Here is an 18,049-nt window from a genome sequence, read left to right as displayed (position 1 = left end):
TGCTTTCAGAGAGAGCCATCCAGCCTGTCTCCACAGACCAAGTAGGATTAGGGACTTACTCCAGATTCTTTTTGGTGCTGAAAAGAACAGGGGACCCGAGATCCACCTTGGATCTCAGCCGATTGAACCTTCATCTAGAAAAGTCCAAGTTCCGCATGGTCACCTTACAGTCAGTACTTCCTCTGTTAAGGAAAAATGTGTGGATGTGCTCCATCGACCTCAAAGATGCATACTACCATATCAAGATGGACAGGGCATCGAGAAATCATCTACGCTTCCGCCTGGAAGCCAGTCATTTTCAGTTTCACGCTCTGCCCTTTGGTCTCACCACAGCCCCCAGGGTGTTCACCAAATGCATGGCAGTGGCAACGGCTCACTTGAGACGTCAGGGATTCCAAGTGTTTCCATAACTGGACGACTGGCTCCTTTCTGCCACCACCAGGCATCTACTGTTACAGACCAGGGACGCCACCATTACACTGTGCCAAAAGTTAGGAATTACTCTAAATTGGAAAAAAATCTGCCTTGTTGCCCTCACAGCGTGTCACTTTTATCGGCGCCGAACTAGATACGGTGCTCATGAGGGCCGCCTTACCAGGAGAGAGAATTCAGGCTCTACAACAGCAGGTCTACGCCTTACTACCATTGAGGAAGGTCAAGGCAAAAGTGGTCCTCAAGTTATTAGGCACCATGGCTGCCACGATCATGCTAGTTCCTCTTCTTGCCAGGCTACACATGAGGGTTCTTCAGTGGCTGCTTTTCGCCCAGTGGTCACTACAGCATCTTCCACACTCCCATTCTATTCTGATTACAGACACGTGCAAGCTGGATCTACGCTGGAGGCTTCAGGCCAGCAATCTCAACGTGGGCAAGCCTTTTGTTCCATCTTCTCCTGTTGCCATGGTGACCACGGATGCCTCCCGGATCGAGTGGGGGGGGGGCATCCAAGGCACGTGGCAGGATCACGAGACCCACTTGCATATCAATGTCTTGGAGGTGAGAGCAGTGCTGTTAACGTTGCAAGCACTCCAGAGCTTTCTCCTTCTAGGGACAATTGCAATCCACTCGGACAACATGTCAGTAGTGTGGTATTTGAACAAACAGGGAGGAACCAAATCATACACCCTTTGCAGAGAGGCACTTCGAGTTTGGCAGTAGGCAGTGTCTTCCCAGTGCTTTCTAGTTGCAACGCTTATACCGGGGAAGTCCAACGTGATTGCCGACAGGCTGAGCAGAGCTATCCTAATGCTTCACGAGTGGTCCCTGAACAATTATGTTGCGGAGAAGATATTCCACATATGGGGTCAGCCTTGCTGCGATCTATTTGCCAGCCCCCTCAATACCAAATGCAGCAGCTACTTCACCCTTATCCCCCCAGAGGGGGAGACACCCAGGGACGCTCTGGTTCACGATTGGCCCTCCGGTCTACTCTACGCCTTTCCACTATTGTCTCTAATATCAAAGGTCATTCAGAAAGCACAGTCTTTGGGAAGCAAAATGATCCTCATGGCCTAGTCAGATTTGGTTTCCCTTCCTTCAACCCTATCTAATGGACAAGCCCTGGATCCTGCACTCAGCTCCAGATCTATGGACTCCTATGTCAGGACAGTTCCATCCCTCCATCCAGACCCTCAAGTTGACAGCTTGGCTGCTCCAGTTCCATCCTTAGTCAGGCTTCATGATTTTTCCCCGGAAGTGGTCCATATTTTATCATCTTCCCACAAGCCTTCTACCAGGAAGATTTATTCCAGTAAGTGGAAGAGATTTTCTATTTGGGCCTGTGAGAGACATATTTTGATCCTTATACAGTGCCTTTTTCGGCAATATTAGAACTTCTTTCTCAACTGTTCAGTCTCAGGGGTCAGCTGCAGCAACCATTAAAGTGCAACTGGCAGCGATTTCTACCTTTCACTTTGCTAATGAGCCCAACCGTATGGCTCATAGGCTTTGTAGGGCTTTCTGAAAGGGACATTGTTACTCCGACCTCCAGTCTTTGATCCAGTAATGCCATGGGACCTCAATTTTGTATTACAGAAGCTCACCTCAACTCCCTTTGAGCCCACAGCTACGTGTAACATTAAATTATTGTCATGGAAGACAGTATTCTTGTTGCCATAACTTCAGCTACACGGGTCTCTGAACTCCCAAGCATTATCAATTAAGCCACCTTATTTGGTGTTTCACAAAGATAGGGTCTCCTTAAGAACCAATCCTTCCTTTGTTCCAAAGGTTGCCTCTGTTGTCAGTATCAACCAATCCATTGAGTTGCCTGTGTTTTTTCCTGAATTCTCCAACAAGGCAGAATTTATGTTTCATCGGCTAGATGTTCATAGACAATTGCGTTTCTATTTACATAGGACAAAAGATTTCAGGAAATCAGATCAAATGTTTGTCTTGTTTTCAGACACTAGACTTGGGGTTCCTGTTTCTAAGGTAACCTTGTCTCACTGGATCTCTGATTGCATCTCATTTATTTATGCTTCCAATGACAAAGAATTACCCTTTAAAGTGAATGCTCATTCTACACTATCTGTGGCTACCTCAACTGCGTTTCAGGCTAGGATGTCTATGGACGATATTTGTGCTGCAGCAACATGGGCTTCGCCTCATACCTTTATTAGTCACTACAAATTAGATTTGGTCTCTAGAGGCAGATCTTCCTTTGGTTCCACAGTGCTCAAGAGTATTTTTCACTGAGCCACCCACAATCAAGGTGCTAGGAACTCTGTCCCACGGGTGAGAATGAAGGCGAGATTGGACTACATGACATCATGAAGTTATGTACTCACCATAACGTTCGATGTATGTAGTCCATCTTGTCTTGCATTCTTACTAACCCTCCCTCCTACCCACTCCTGAAGGACCTGGAGGTATAGTCTCTAGGTGTCAGTAGTCCTTTCTGTTGGGGTTGTTCTTCTCAGAGTGTGTGTGTGTGTGTGTGTGTGTGTATGTATGTGTATGTGCGCTTGCAGCAAACGATCTAGGGAATAGACCTGTTGCATGATGGCATACCTCTTAGCCACGAGCCAATTGAAGACTTCGAGCTAGAGTATGGCTGAGTCGGAGCCAAGGTTCGGCTCTGAACCCAAGGGTAAGAATGTAAGGTGAGATAGACTACATACATCGAACGTTATGGTGAGTACATAACTTCTTGTTTTACTGATTGCTCTGACCTTTGCAGGAAGAGTAACTTGAGTTACAAGTTCTTATGTTGGGTCAGTCTTATCTCATTTTCTGCAGAGACAGACTCTCTTTGAGAACTAATCCTTTTATGCCTGAAGTGGTATCCGGATTTATGTTAAGCCTTGTGTTTTTCCCTGAACCCAAAATGAGGGACAAAGGATATTTCATATCTTGGATGCCCAAAAGACAACTCTTGACAGAGCAAAATCTTTCAGAATTTCCAATCAGTTCATTCTTGTGTAGGTAAGAGGTTCTCTCACATTATCTTTTGCTATTTCCACTACAACAAAACTATTCCAGGCAGGATTAAGGCACATTCTGCTAGGGCACTGGCTCATCTGTGGCTTTTTGTAAAGGGTTGAACTCGAAGTATTCTAGAAGCAGCTATTTGGTCCTTTATACATACTTTTTCTAAGAACTACAAGCTAGATTCCCTCTCCAGATCTAGGTCATGCTTTCTCCAGGGGCTTCTGGTATTCTAGCCATGTAGTTTAGGCAACTGTAGTAGTGGTTAGTATGATGACCATAACAGTTATGTAAGTAAACGTACCATAGCAGGATATATTCAGATGATCACTACTGCAGTCTGCTCCCTCTCTTATCTACCTCTTGTTTTTTTGGTGTGTTTCTTATGCCAGGTTGTAGAAATTTTTTTTTGGTCCTAGTGATATCCTTTCAGGGCTCAGCTTCCCGGTCTGTGGACATGAAGTTACTGAATGGCTTGGCACCCAAACCTAACTTTTAGTCAGCTCATCTCAAGCTGATTTGAGGCATGGAAGGTGCTCTGAAGGTTTGGAAGCTGGTCAGCTGTTATATCCTAAGCAGGATATAACCCATGTAGCATAGGCTACTGCAACAGTGATCAAGCATCTACGGTTATGTTACATTTACTTGCATAACTGTACTTTGTTCCTCTTCCTACAGATAAAAAAGGTAAGCCCCCCCTCATCTTACTTGCATCTCACTGTCTACAGAGGGCACCTTGGTACACCCCAACCTTAGCACCCTCAGATTGACTGCCAGAAGGATAGATCTGTGATTCCCCCCAGGGATCACTACCTTGGCCATGCAAACCCACTAGTATAGAGTTCTGCTTGGGTGAATGGAAGAGTTTCTCCTAATGATGCAGGCCTTCCCAGATCACCCTACTGAAAGCCATGGTCTGAAGTAACTTAACCTCTTTGTTTAGTGCATAACTGGCATTTGCATCTGTAAAAGTTAATCTCTCAAGCTTTTCAGTATGTTTGCCTGTGGATCCTGTTTTCTGTCTGCTGTTCAGTTAAAACTACCCCTCAAAGGAGTAATACAACTAGGCCCCAAGGAAAGATATTATTTAGCCAGATATAAAGTTAAGAAAATCAAACTAGCTGTTTTTTCCATCAAGTTAAGGAAGCAAGGCAGGGTGCTGTCAAAACAAACACCCGTTATATGATTAGCAGATTGCATTGTCTTCCTCTGACTTAATGAAAAAAATCTATAGGGACATGTTGGGGCTAACTCCTTCTAGAGCTGCTGCTAGTGCCACCACCTTTAGGTGTGTGTCAGCTTAGAGTGTCTATGAGGCAGCTTCATGGGCTTCCCTCCTTCCCTCTTCAAACACTGAAAGCTAGACTTCTTATCCAGACTTGGAGCAAAATATGCAGCTGTAGTGTCACAAGGCATGTTGTCCGGCCCCCTTTCTAGTTCTGTGGTCAGGTTAACCACACCGGTGGTACTTTTCCTGCCTTGTAATGAATGATATTGCAGCAGTGGTTCCTGTGATTAACTTAATACAAGTTTCTGATAGCAAAGCATATCGGTAGATGTTTGAATACACTGATCATTGGTGTAGTATGTACTTTTCTCTGCCATCCCCATTTTTCTTTCTTGTAACTCTCTTGTGGGGAAGTTACTTTCAGTATAAAGAGATGTTATTGCCTAGACAGCACCAGTACTAACTAGTGGTGTACTTAGTCCTCCCTTGTTGAGGCTCACCTATCAAGGTAATTTTGGGGTGTATATGCTCTCCCCGTTCATACAAAAAGGTGCAGGCTGCTCTTGTGTTACTACCAGGTATCTTCTTGACATGTGGAGGAGATTACCCCTTCCTAAAGATGTCCAAAGCTCTGGGAGTTGGGCCAGATGAGCAGATGTCTATCTGTAACTAACTTCCCATTTATAATCAATACTGCAGTAGTGATTCCTGTATTCAAACATCTGCTACTGTGACTGATTACTGGACGTATGTTGATCACAAGCACACTTGCCCTGTAGGGCTTGCAGACTCAGAGGTAAAGAAGGTGCATTCTAGGAGTTCTGGATTTATATGGTAATCTAATGCCATCTATGTCAGTACCTTCCCATGTGCAAGGCCAGTGGTTAGTCTTCTTAAGAAGAGGGGAAATCTGTCTAGATTAATCAGAAACAGAAGGTGTATGAATCCAAATGTTACAGGTTACTGTTTGATTTACCTCTCCTGAGAGATCTGCTATTAGGGTGTATATTTTTCGAAGTTCATAAAGTGCAGGTTGATGTTTGCTTTGACAAATTTGTTTTAGTCTGTAGATTCTGGAAAGAAGCAGTTAAGCTTTACTTTACCTGCAGCCAGTAGGCCTAATATGGATTTATTAGTAAATGTTTTGAACGAGTACTTTATGTACTTATGTCTGATACTTTAAAGGTAGATTTGGACATTTATCAACTATTTTTCTTCCGGAGGGAAATTCATGTATGTCTAATTTAATAAATGGCTTTCAGAATGTTTGAGATGGAATGTCTGTATATGTAGTGCATTTAGATCTTTCTAAGGTGTTTAATTTTGTACCCCACAAAGACATGATTATTATATATCAAACCAATATAAGTGGATAGATATTAAATGAGTAAGAAACTAGCTGGTAAATGGCAATTTTAGATGTAAGATACATATCTCTGTGGGAGTACTACAAGGTGGATTTTTGGGTTGATTTGGTTTGCCCAGTTTGTCTGATTTTGCCTGTTAATAAAGATAATTGTCTTAGTAATTTCACAAATGATACAAAAATAGGGGCATTTGTTAACTCAGTAAAAAGAAAAAAGGCTAAAATACAGGCGTATGTTGATCTGTATTTTGTGGTCACAAGGGAGTTGTATGGAATTTAATGCTAGTAAAGCAAAGGTGCTGCATTTTGGTACTAGTAACCCTAGTTACCCATATGCCATTGGTAATGACATTTGGAAGAATTGAAGACAATATTAAAGATCTGGGTATTATAGCGGATAATAGGCTTAAATATAACACAAATGTCTTTATAGTAATTAGAAGTTAGTCATCTAGAAACCATATTCTTTCTAGAGTCAGCAGGGATGAGAGTGTCCTTATCCTTGATATGTAAGGAAGCAGTAACTCCTGTATTGGAGTACCACCCAGCAGTATGTGTTTGCAGTCACTCCCAGTAACATAGATTAGGCAAATTAGGAGTGTCAGGCGTTTCAGTTTTGATAAAAGGCTAAAATATTGCCCTTGTATTCAGTTGATTGTAGATTAAGATCGATAATCTCTTCTAAGTAGCCTATAAGTGCATGACCAAAAGCCAGTAGCATTGGTGGTATAGTGGTGAGCATAGCTGCCTTCAAGCAGTTGACCCGGGTTTGGTTCCTGGCCAGTGCAAGAAATCTGTACATTTCATGTCCCTTATGGACAGAGGTAGCTTATAAATGCCTGGCTTTCAGTGTCTTCTTTGGAAAGAAAACTTCATCACTCTTGAGGGAAAACACTTGGCTAGGCTTAGAAAAGCCCCCCCCCCCCCCCCAGTCGTTAGCCTAGTGACAGTCTATGAATAGTAATATTTTTGCTGCAACACTTGAGGACTGAGTTTAATTTACATTCACAGTGGATGAGAAATAATGGTCTGCTAGTGCATAACCCTATATATAATGCTGTTTTGGGGAAGGTGGTCATTTCATGGTAGCTCAAGTAAAATATGGAATGAATTGCCAATAGGTATTAAGGCTAAATCGGTAGAACTACGGTGGTGGTGCTGCGGTAGCGTTGTCGCCTCACAACTACACGTTGTCCTGTTAGATTCTCAGCTAGAGCGTCTTCTGTGTGGAGACGTGCTTGAATGGGCGTACCTTTGTTGAAGGTTGTGCGTCAGGGCTGGCAACTCGGCACACAAAAATCTACTGCCAATCATTAGCGGACCAGAGTTCTGCTGTGGCGACCTCTAACCGGGAAAAGCCAAAAGACACAACATTAAGGCTAGATCGTTCAATGATTAGTGTGGAAAAGGCATGTATAACTTTTCTCAAGGTTTTTGGCAAACTCTTGTATAGTCTTCAGGAAGGCTCTGAGTTTGAAAGTAACACACATTGAACATTTAGCCCCGTTTACTTTCATTTCTAAATTGTTTGAGTATTTTGCAGATTTTCTTTTTGGGTTTGCTCAGGTTATTTTGTGTTGAGTTTTTAGTTGGCATTATTTTTATGGGCTAGTATTAACATTTGGAGTACTTTTTACTAAATAACATTACACTATTTGTAATTGTCTGTTAAAGTTTTATTAGTTTTGTTTGCTTCACTTTTTACAAGATTCAGAGAAAGATTCAAGATGCAAAGAAACTTTGTCATTTAGGACCACACAAGTGCAGTCTAAAAGAAATTACAAATGTCAGTTCACGAGAGAAATGCAGTACAAATAACATAGATACAGTGGTATCAGAATAAACATAAGAATGAAAATAAAGTGCATGTACTAAAGGCTTAGGAAATGAGGTCTGTAACGAACATGAAGTTGAAGTATACTGTATGAGGTCATAGGATAGCGTCTTGTATACATTATTTAAAATTTGCCATATTCCCGGATGCTTGATGGTAGTCTTTTGGTGCTGTCCTGTTACAGAGGGTTATACATTGGATCTGATATTATAAAGTCTTATTGTTCCCCACCGAATGCAGTACAGCCCCTGGGCTGTTGTCTCTTCCACGCATGCCCTGGCCCTTGATCCTTCATTTGCTCCATCTAGGTACCCTTGGTATAACCCTTTCACTGCTTAGGCCCCCAATTCTTCTAGAATTTGACCTAAGCAGTAACTCATTTCATAGTTCTGTAGAGAAAGGCTCCCCATTGAGAGTTGTATCGACCTAGGAGCTGTCATTCTTATAGCTGCCAATGAAAGTTCTTACTCCTAGGGAATGACTGTTGCAGTGATGTCAGAGATATTGCTGCTACCCCCTTGTTATGTGAGTGGATGATCTGCAATGCTCCTGGTCACCACCAAAGGTCATGCAGCCATCACATTCTTGTAACCATCCCCATGGAATATGAGAGCTGGCCATTGGTTGCTTCATCCTATCCCTCCCAGTGTGCCCGTTTGTGTCCTTTTCCAAGCTCAGGTTCATCTTAGGCCTGTGCTCCATAAGGCTGACTCTGATATTATGAAAAATTCAGTAACTATGCTGTTTGAAAGTCTATTACTACTAAGTGGCTTACCAAACATTTGAATGCTTACTTTTAGACTGCTTGGGTTACTGCAGGCAGAGAAGGCACCATCTGTTAGTGCTGAATTTAATAGTTTAACGTTCATAATATGGATGTTAGGTGCTGCTTGTATAGTACAAATTGGAAAACATTAGACTTTAGAGTTTCTGTTGTAGAAAGACTACAGTGAATTTACTAGATGTTCGTGTTACCCTGCTGCAGTCATCACACTTGGGTTATCCTGCCGTCAGGCGGTCCCGCAGTCGGCCTGAGTTCCAAAGTCTTGGTCCGGCGTCGGTTGCTGTCGCTTCTTCCCTGATGTCAGTGCGCCAGGGGTATATAAGAGGCATCCAACGCCATTTTCTTCAGTCTTTCTTGCTGTGCGGTGCCCGAAGCAGAAGCAGTTCGCAAGTGCCGGTCGGCTGACACCTGAGATTTTCGAATCGAATTTCAGTCCGAAGTTTTCAATAAAGCTAAGTACCCCATTGGGGAACCTTTTCTTGCCTCAGTCCGATGTCAGAAAAAGTTAACAATTGCATTTCTTGTGGGAAGCAAATACCTCATAAGGACTTCCATTCTTATTGTATTCCTTGCCTAGGCCCAGACTACGACGTCACAGGTTGTCAGTTTTGTGCTAGGTTTAATAAACGAACTATCAAATGCCGTTTTGATTTTGCACGACATTACTTTGGTAGAAAATTTAATTTATATCATGCCGTCGGAGCAGCCAACGACCGGCATGCACAAAAAATGCAAGGATAAGGACAGGCAGCCTAGGAACAAGCCAGACTCCGAGGCCTCTGCTGGGCCTGTCGCCGGTTCTCCGGTTTTCAGTGAGGCGCCTACGACCCTGACGACCGCAGAATTGGAACCCCAGACAGCTGCAGATTCTCAAGCGAAGTGTACTAGGCCATCGCAGCCATCTTCTTTAGGCCATTCCGACACCGGAGCAGAAAGAGATCCCGGTGCAGTAGAAACACCTTCGGTTGCAGAAGGTGTCTTCAGACCGACTACACTCACCATTAAATCTTATGCTAAGCTTAAAACTCCATTAAAGCCAAAAAAGACTGTACATCACTCTACAGTTTAAGGCCCCATGCCTAAGAAACAGATGCTTAAGATGGCTGAAGATTTGATTACCCTAATCAGGGGTTCCCATCCCCCTCCAGATAAAAGACCAAGACAAGAGGAGGATTATGCTTCCTGTGACCAGGTTTCAATTTCTTCTGATTCTTCTGAGGAACAGGCTTACACTTTTCCCCCTTATGAAGACTTTGATGCTGAAGACTCTATTCCCTCAGCATCTCCCCCTGAAGACTACTCCTTTGGGGGAACTTTACATACCATGAGGGAACATTTCCACTGGGAAGGCCAGGACTACTCTGATTCTAAGAAAAGGCTCAGAGAGTTCCTTTTACTACCCCAGCACAGACCACTTGCTTATCCCTCCAGGTTTGGACATTGTGGATGATGTTTACTTGGAGTCTAGTGTAAATCCAAACTCTCTACCTCCTGCTCCAGCCAAACCAGACAGGTACTACAGAGTACCTGACTCTCACAAATTCCTTTATAAAAGCCCTGTGGCTGACCCAGAAACAATTTCCCAGGGTCCCAAAGGGGCTAAAGCTTCTATGGCTAAAACTCCTGTACCCTCTGAAAGGGATTCCAGAGCCCTAGATAGATGGGGTAAGAAAATATACACCTCAGCTACTGTGGCTATGAGAGCATTAAATTGTCAGTTTCACATGCTGAAATATCAGCAATTCCGAATGTCTCAATTAAAACAAAAAATGAGCACACATTCTGAACAGTCTGAATTCAAGGAAATGCAGGATCTGTTACATGCAGCTGAACAGGTGGGCAAACATACTTTACAATGTGGATTTGATTCATTGGAAGCTTCCTGTAGAGCAGCTGTTACTGGCTCTGTTATACGTAGACATCCTTGGTTAAAAGAACAAACCCTGCCTGATCATGTTAAAGCAAAATTATTGGATGCACCTTTACAGCAGGATGTATTATTTGGTGTCAAAGCAGAACAGGTTTTAAAGAAAATGGAGTATAAGGCAAAGTCTATGCAGACGGTCAAGGATTTTTTACAGGTACAACCCCCTTGTTTCAGCAGAAATTGGCCAACAAAAACTGCTCATTTCCAGCTTCTGACAGATCACAGAGGGGCAAATACAGACGCCCAAGGGGCAGAGGTCAGTCACAAGGCCGTTACAAACCTCGCCAATGGGGTACTGCTACCCAGAAAGGAGGAGAGGACAGACCCCAAGCTAGCAGAAGTCAAACACAATGACTCAATCCTCAAGCTACCAAGCAAATCTCTCTTGGCAGCTCCCTTGGAAGGAAAATTAGCTCTTTTTGCAGGCAACTGGCACATCATCACAAAAGAGAAATGGGTCCTAAACATTGTCTCAGAAGGATACAGATTCCACTTTCATACTTTGCCAAGGATAAAAGGAATGCCAAACCTGCCACCAAATCAATGGGCAGAGGCACAAAAACAAATTACAGCTCTCATGGACATGAGAGCCATTCAGCAGGTACCTACACAGGAGCAAGGACAAGGATTTTACTTCTAGTCCCAAGAAAAGACAAAGCATGGAGACTCATTCTGGATCTTTCAATTCTGAACACCTATCTACAAGTACCAAAATTCAAGATGCTAACACAACAGCAGCTTCTTCCCATGCTGGGCAAGAATGCTTGGCTAGTAACGTTGGACCTCAAGGAGGCATACCTGCATGTCCCTATCAGACAAAATTGCAGAAGATACCTCCGCTTCATTGCAGGTTCAACCCATTATCAATTTTCTGCACTGCCCTTTGGCTTATCTACTGCGCCCAGGGTCTTCACAAAATGCCTGGCACCAGTAATTGCATACTGCAGACAAAGTGGAATTCAAATATACCCATACCTGGACGACTGCCTTATTCAAGCAGAAAGCAAGGACATTCTTTTAAAGCATCTGGCATTTGTCAAACACCTTCTAAGTTGCCTAGGTTACACAGTAAATGAAAAGAAATCAAAATTAGTGCCCTCACAAAACATAATATTCCTGGGTGCCAGCTTGAATACAACAGCCCAGATGGCTTATCTCACGCCAGACAAGCAACAACAGCTGACTCAATACTTCAAAACAATGGCAACAAAGACCCAAATCCCTGCAAGAAAAATTCTGCAGGCCTTGGGTTTCATGGCATCTTGTATACTACTTATACCATTTGCAAAACTGCATATGGGGAAATTACAATGGTACCTGAAAAGCGTATGGACTCAGCACAGCCACAGCTTGGAAACAATGATACCACTCATTCCCTGCCTCCAACAGGAGTTTCTATGGTGGGCACAGGCATGTCACCTCAACAAGGGTCAGCCTTTCACCTTACCCACAACCAGGCAAACTATGACAACAGATGCATCAGACTATGCCTGGGGAGCACACATGGCAGGACAGTGCATTCAGGGCAAATGGACTACAGATCAAAGACATCTGCATATCAATCAAAAAGAAATGCTAGCAGTACAGAATGCCCTAACAGCTTTCAAGGACCTCTTACACCCAGGACAACGTATAATAAAGACGGACAATACCACAGTAATGTGGTACATAAACAAGCAAGGGGGCACACATTCCTACCCTCTATGCAGGCAAGCAATGACCTTGTGGAACACAGCACTGTCTTACCAAGTTCAATTACAAGCACAATTCCTGCCAGGAAAGAAAAACACATTGGCAGACGACCTAAGCAGAAACATCATGGATCCCCACGAGTGGAAACTAGATCCACAAGTATTTGCAATGATAACTCAAAAATGGGGACGCCCAGACATGGATCTGTTTGCCCACCCCCAAAACTACCAACTTCAAAAATTTTGCGCAAGGACATTCCATCCACAAGCTTGGAAAGTGGGACGCCCTCTCATTCAGTTGGAAATCATTAACAGTGTATGCCTTTCCTCCACTGCCTCTTCTAGGAAAGGTACTGCTGAAAGTCAGATTAGAGAGACCATAAATGATGCTCATTGCACCAGACTGGCCACGCCAGCACTGGTATCCAATTCTAAGGAACATGGCCCACAGCCCACCATGGATTTTACCACAAATTCCACACCTGCTCACCCAGCGAGACAATCAGATTCTACACAGCCAGCTTAAGACTTTAAACCTGGCTGCATGGCAAATTACCTAAACAAACAGCCAACACTTCTATCCAAAGCTGTTGTGGATGTCATTCTGGAGGCCAGGAGGCCCAGCACCAGGAAAACCTATTCAGACAAATGGAAAAGATTTTGCGCCTGGAACCAGGCTAAAGGCCAAAATCCCCTAGTTCCAAACATTCCTCAGATTCTTTATTTATTTTATTTATTTAACATTTGTTGACTGGGAATTCTACAATATTTAACTGAGATGTTGCACAAAGGACTTTCCTTTTCATCTCTTAAGATCCACGCCTCAGCAATTTCAGCTCATTACAACACGGATCCTCTTTTATTTTCACATCCACTCCTAAGACCGTACCTCAGAGGGGCTAAGAACATAAGACTGCCCAGGAGAGCACCAACATCTACTTGGGATCTCAACTTTGTTCTGGAAAAGCTTACACTGCCGCCCTTTGAACCAGCTTTTTCAGCTGATTTAGAATTTATTTCATGGAAAACTGCCCTGCTACTAGCAATAACTTCAGCTAGAAGAGTCTCAGAGCTACAGGCACTAATGGCAGTCGAGCCTTTCCTCATTTTGCATCGACAGAGTCTCTCTACGAACTAACCCTTCCTTTATGCCAAAGGTGGTATCCAGTGTGGTCCTAAACCAAACCATTCATTTGCCCACCTTTTCCCAAATCCCCAGAACAAAGGAGAAAGACTCCTGCACTCTTTGGACATTCACAGGCAGTTACGTTACTACTTGGATAAAACTAAGGCTTTCAGAAAATCTGACCAGCTCTTTGTAGCCTATGCTGCAGGATCACAAGGAAAAGCTATCTCAAAACAGACCATTTCAAAATGGATAGGACATTGCATATGTTTCTGCTACACGCATCATGGGAAACCGGTACCTGCTAACATTAGGTCCCACTCCACCAGGGCTACAGCTACATCAGCAACCTTTCTCAGGGGGTGCCAACCAAGGATATTCTGAAAGCTGCAACTTGGAGTTCAGTGCACACCTTCACCAAACACTATCACTTACCTCTAAATTCTAAGACTAGAGCTGGTTTTGCCACTGCAGTTTTGCAGGGCCTAATAGCTTCTTATAACCCTGTTTAACTCCACCACACATCCTTAGCTTTGGGATTCAACCTAAGTGTGATGACTGCAGCAGGGTAACACGATGAACATAGTACAGTTTTGTACCTACCATAAATGTAGATGTTCGCGTGTTCACCCTGCTGCAGTCCAGGTTACCCTCCCTCCATCCCCTCTGAACTAGCTGGACTTTATCTATACCATTCTATCCTATACAACCTCTGTGGTGTATTTGCTTGTGCCTGAAGGTATTTTTATATGTATTTTTTTGTATAGCTATATATATATATATATATATATATATATATATATATATATATATATATATATATTGCCTACCTATTGGGGGCACCTGACATCTAGGGCAAGAAAAACCTGAAGAAAATGGTGTCTGATGCCTCTTATATACCCCTGGCGCACTGACGTCAGGGAAGAAGCGACAGCAACCGACGCCGGACCAAGACTTTGGAACTCAGGCCGACTGCGGGACCGCCTGACGGCAGGATAACCCAAGTGTGATGACTGCAGCAGGGTGAACACTCGAACATCTACATTTATGGTAGGTACAAAACTGTACTTTTTTCATCTTTTTATCTTGGAAGTAGGTAATTGAACTGTATATGGAATAATTGTGAAATAGTAAATAACTAAACTTGTGTGTTAGTCATCTGTGAACCTAACGCAGACTTGTGGAAACATGATCGCGCCATTTATAGAACTGCAGAAAAAGTGTTATGCCTGTATAACTGTTACCAATTGAAGGGAAGTCTTCTTGCATTAGTAGTATTTGAAATGTGGAACTGTTTGTCACTCCAGTGTCTGAATATGTTTTGTTCACTTTCTAGATGATGGAAGATTGTTCAGACCTCACAGGACATAATCGGCTGTCTTCTTGTGAAACTATGAACCAAGAGGGCAGTTTTTCCTTTTTAAAATGCTGTTTAAATGAAACACTCAGACCTTATGGGTACATCAAGAAGTGATGAATTTTCATTTAAAAAAACTGTCGAATTGGAACTTAAAAAAAAAAAAACTTAAATATACAAAAATGACTGCTTTAAATTACTACCTTTTTTTTATTAAGTGAAGCATCATCTCTGATTAACTCGTAATAGTGATCAGAGAAACTTTATTTTTAAATACCCATTCACTGCAGTCAAGAGGCATACGTGTAAGTTTATATTTCAGACATTGCATTAAAATAGTATGATGCTCACCTTAATCGAATGTTGCAGAGGTACTATGTGCCTTATTTATATTTAAATTTGTATTTACTGTGTGTATGTTTCCTTTTCTAATGGAGTACATTACTGGAATTCTTTCATACATGAAGTATTCACTTAAGACAGTGCACTTCCATGTTGACTAGCAAATGTTTCCTAAATGTTTAATGACATCTTACACAACAGCAGCAGCAGACAGTTTAATGGATCCAGCAACCTACGGAGGGCAGAGATGTTTTAAGAAAACTAAATGTTATGTACTGTGTGAGCATTTTCATCCCTTTTTTGACTGTGCATGAGAGGCTTTGTTCCAAATATTTGTCTACATTTGTGGTCAGTTCTGCACTTCAGAGATGACTGCATTTCATTGTCTAAGATGTTTTAATGTCCATTACTCTTCAGTGTTTGGCAGGGGGATCTTGACTTCTTTCATTTTCCAAGAAACATGGTGGGTTTTTTTTGTAATCTGTGCTCTGTGAGGGAACTGCTATTGAAAACTTAATTTTCCTTTCAGTTTGTAGGTTTTTCCATCAGATTCTCCTATCATTTTAAAAAATCAGTGGAACATCCTGTTTCTACTTATTTGGGACATTTTTAATGCAGAAGAATGTTTCTTTTGTCATGAAGAAGAAACAATTAAAGGGGCACAGCCGTTTCTCTTGGGGTTATACTAGGGGAGCTGTACACTTGTCCTACAAAAGGTAATGTCGAGTAATATTAAAATATATTTTAGTGGGGGAAAGGAGTAAATGGAACCTAAGGGGTCCTCCATTAATTGGTGTTGAGGAGTACTTCATGTTTCATTGTAAGACAAATAAGGAATGCTTTCATCTCCATTGAAATCCAGAAAGGAAAATGGCAGTAGAGGTTTAAGGCTGAAATATGCTTTGCAGTTAGGTGGAATCTGACAGTATCCATTCATAGAGATCATTTGATTCATGCCAGCATCCAGCAGGGCTGATACTAACAAGAAAGCTGAAAAATATGCATTACCTAGAAACAAATTGTATGTCTACACTCTTCTCGGTCCTGTTAAAAGTGCTTAACTGCTGCCAGCAGTTAAGGTGAATACTGCTTGTTAGATGTCCTTCAGCTCTGTGGTTTGGAGTCTGAAGCTGTGGGCTTTGATGGTGTGTATGGTTTTCATAATAGCCCATTACTAGAAAGCCATCTGGAGTTCTGCAGTGGTAGGCAGAAATACCCTGAATTTTGCCATAATACTGTCAGATGCTTCCTGCATGGGTCACAGATGACAATCTTAGTGTCCCGTGCAATTATCATTATACAGCTGAATTTAACATGAAAACATATCAGAAGGTTTTTTCCTTCACTTTAAAACTCTTCCCTTGTGGGAGAGTATCACTTGTTTCCTGAGGAAATAGAAAATTCCTTGAAGCATCTGCATAAATGTAAAATTGTATACATTATAGCTTTCTACTTCTTTTTCTGGAGAAGTACAAGTAAGGAATTCCAGCTTTTTGCTTGCGTTTGAAGAAATGTAGGCATTTAGTTGAAAACCTAGAAAGTGCCTATGAGTGCATATACTGTTACAAACTTTAGCATAAATCAGTCAATTTTTCAGTTTTTTGAAGCAATCAAAGCAGAATCTAAGTAAAATATATATCGCTGAGTTGCTGTGACAACTTAATTTGCTCTAGAAATAAACATTTTGTTTACAGGATCTTGATTAACAATGCACTTTCCTGTGTTTCCATTGCATTAGTGTCCAAAAACCTAAATCTTCTGTAGTAGAATAAGTACTCTGTAAAGACCAACTGCTGACTTTTCATCTATCCACGTCTTTGAAAATGAGTTTTTTTTAACCCTTCTCTATATTTCTGTCCATTGTTATATGGAGAGCAGTAGAGCAGCTAGTTAGCCTAATGTGCAGCTTGAGTGATCTCTACAGCTGCATCATAACTTTCATACAGAATAGTAGCCCTTCGTGAGAATGATACTGTCTGATTTGCCTTTGTACAGATGATGTTTCATTGTTCTGTAGAAGATAATTAGCAGTCATTATTCCCAGACCTTATTCGATCCCAAGGCAGTCTGACAGAGAACGCTCCAAGTGAAAACATTAATTTTAACTTTCTGCAACATATTCCTGAACATTTATTCATGGTTAGAGGTAGTTTCATTCCAGTTATAAAAGACACTAAAAACTTTTAAAACTGTAATTTTTAAATCATGGTAAGTTACGTAACCTGCGGAAGTCAACCTGCTCATATCTGCCAGTGATGTAATGTTTGTAAAGACATGAAGCAGGTAAACCTGAAGAGCTTCTGCTTTATATTGTATCCAGGATGAATCTTTACTCATCCTCCTTTTACTTTTTACTTTTCTTCTCAGGAAATAGTCTACCTGAACGGGGTGAATCCATCCAGATGTTCAGTCCGTAGGTTACTGTTGCAATAGCCTAAGCTGGAATAGACCCTACCCCCTTTGTCCGGCCAGTTTACAAAGCTAAAGGGCATCTTCCAAATGCTCCAACTGTGAGAGCTTGAGTAGAGCTTCATATCAAGACAGTTGGAATGCAGAAAGCTTTTTTTTTTCTTCTTCACAACTTGGGTACACAAGTCTGTGTTGAGGAAAAACTTCCACTATTTTTACTTTACTGAGGACCAATTGTATTTTTCTAACTAAAATGTATCTTTTAGCTGGGAACTGTATTAGAATTAATCATTCTCACTGCTGCAGTAGCCTTTGACTGTTTGGGTTATATCTTGTCCCGGGGTACAACAGTCTGCCACTTTCACAAAGTTTGGCTCCTTTCGACACTTTCAGTTTAAGTGCTGATTGGACAGCCCAGTTTTGGTGGGAAATCCGCATTCTGAGTGAAGGTTACTTCAGAATTTTCTTGTTGTTTCAAGGAGCAGCAGCTGAGTGGCTTTACAGGAAGAAGAAACTGACTACAGACTTCATTTCTGACAGATAAGTCCCCATAAGT

General features: G+C 42.1%; 1 protein-coding gene across 1 annotated transcript in view; it reads left to right on the top strand.

The window, feature by feature from the left end:
• The window catches only part of LOC122799216, a 971,249-nt gene extending 956,146 nt beyond the window's left edge, over positions 1-15,103 (top strand). The window contains exon 7 of the mRNA XM_044068134.1: positions 14,722-15,103. The gene's annotated coding sequence lies outside the window, so the exon portion shown is untranslated. The remainder of the gene's footprint in view (positions 1-14,721) is intronic.
• The last annotated feature ends 2,946 nt before the right edge of the window (positions 15,104-18,049 follow it).

Source organism: Protopterus annectens, chromosome 4.part0 (genome assembly GCF_019279795.1).
Source record: "Protopterus annectens isolate FY-2018-M chromosome 4.part0, PAN1.0, whole genome shotgun sequence".
Taxonomy (NCBI): Eukaryota; Metazoa; Chordata; order Ceratodontiformes; family Protopteridae; genus Protopterus; species Protopterus annectens.
This window is presented reverse-complemented; position numbering and strand designations above follow the sequence as displayed.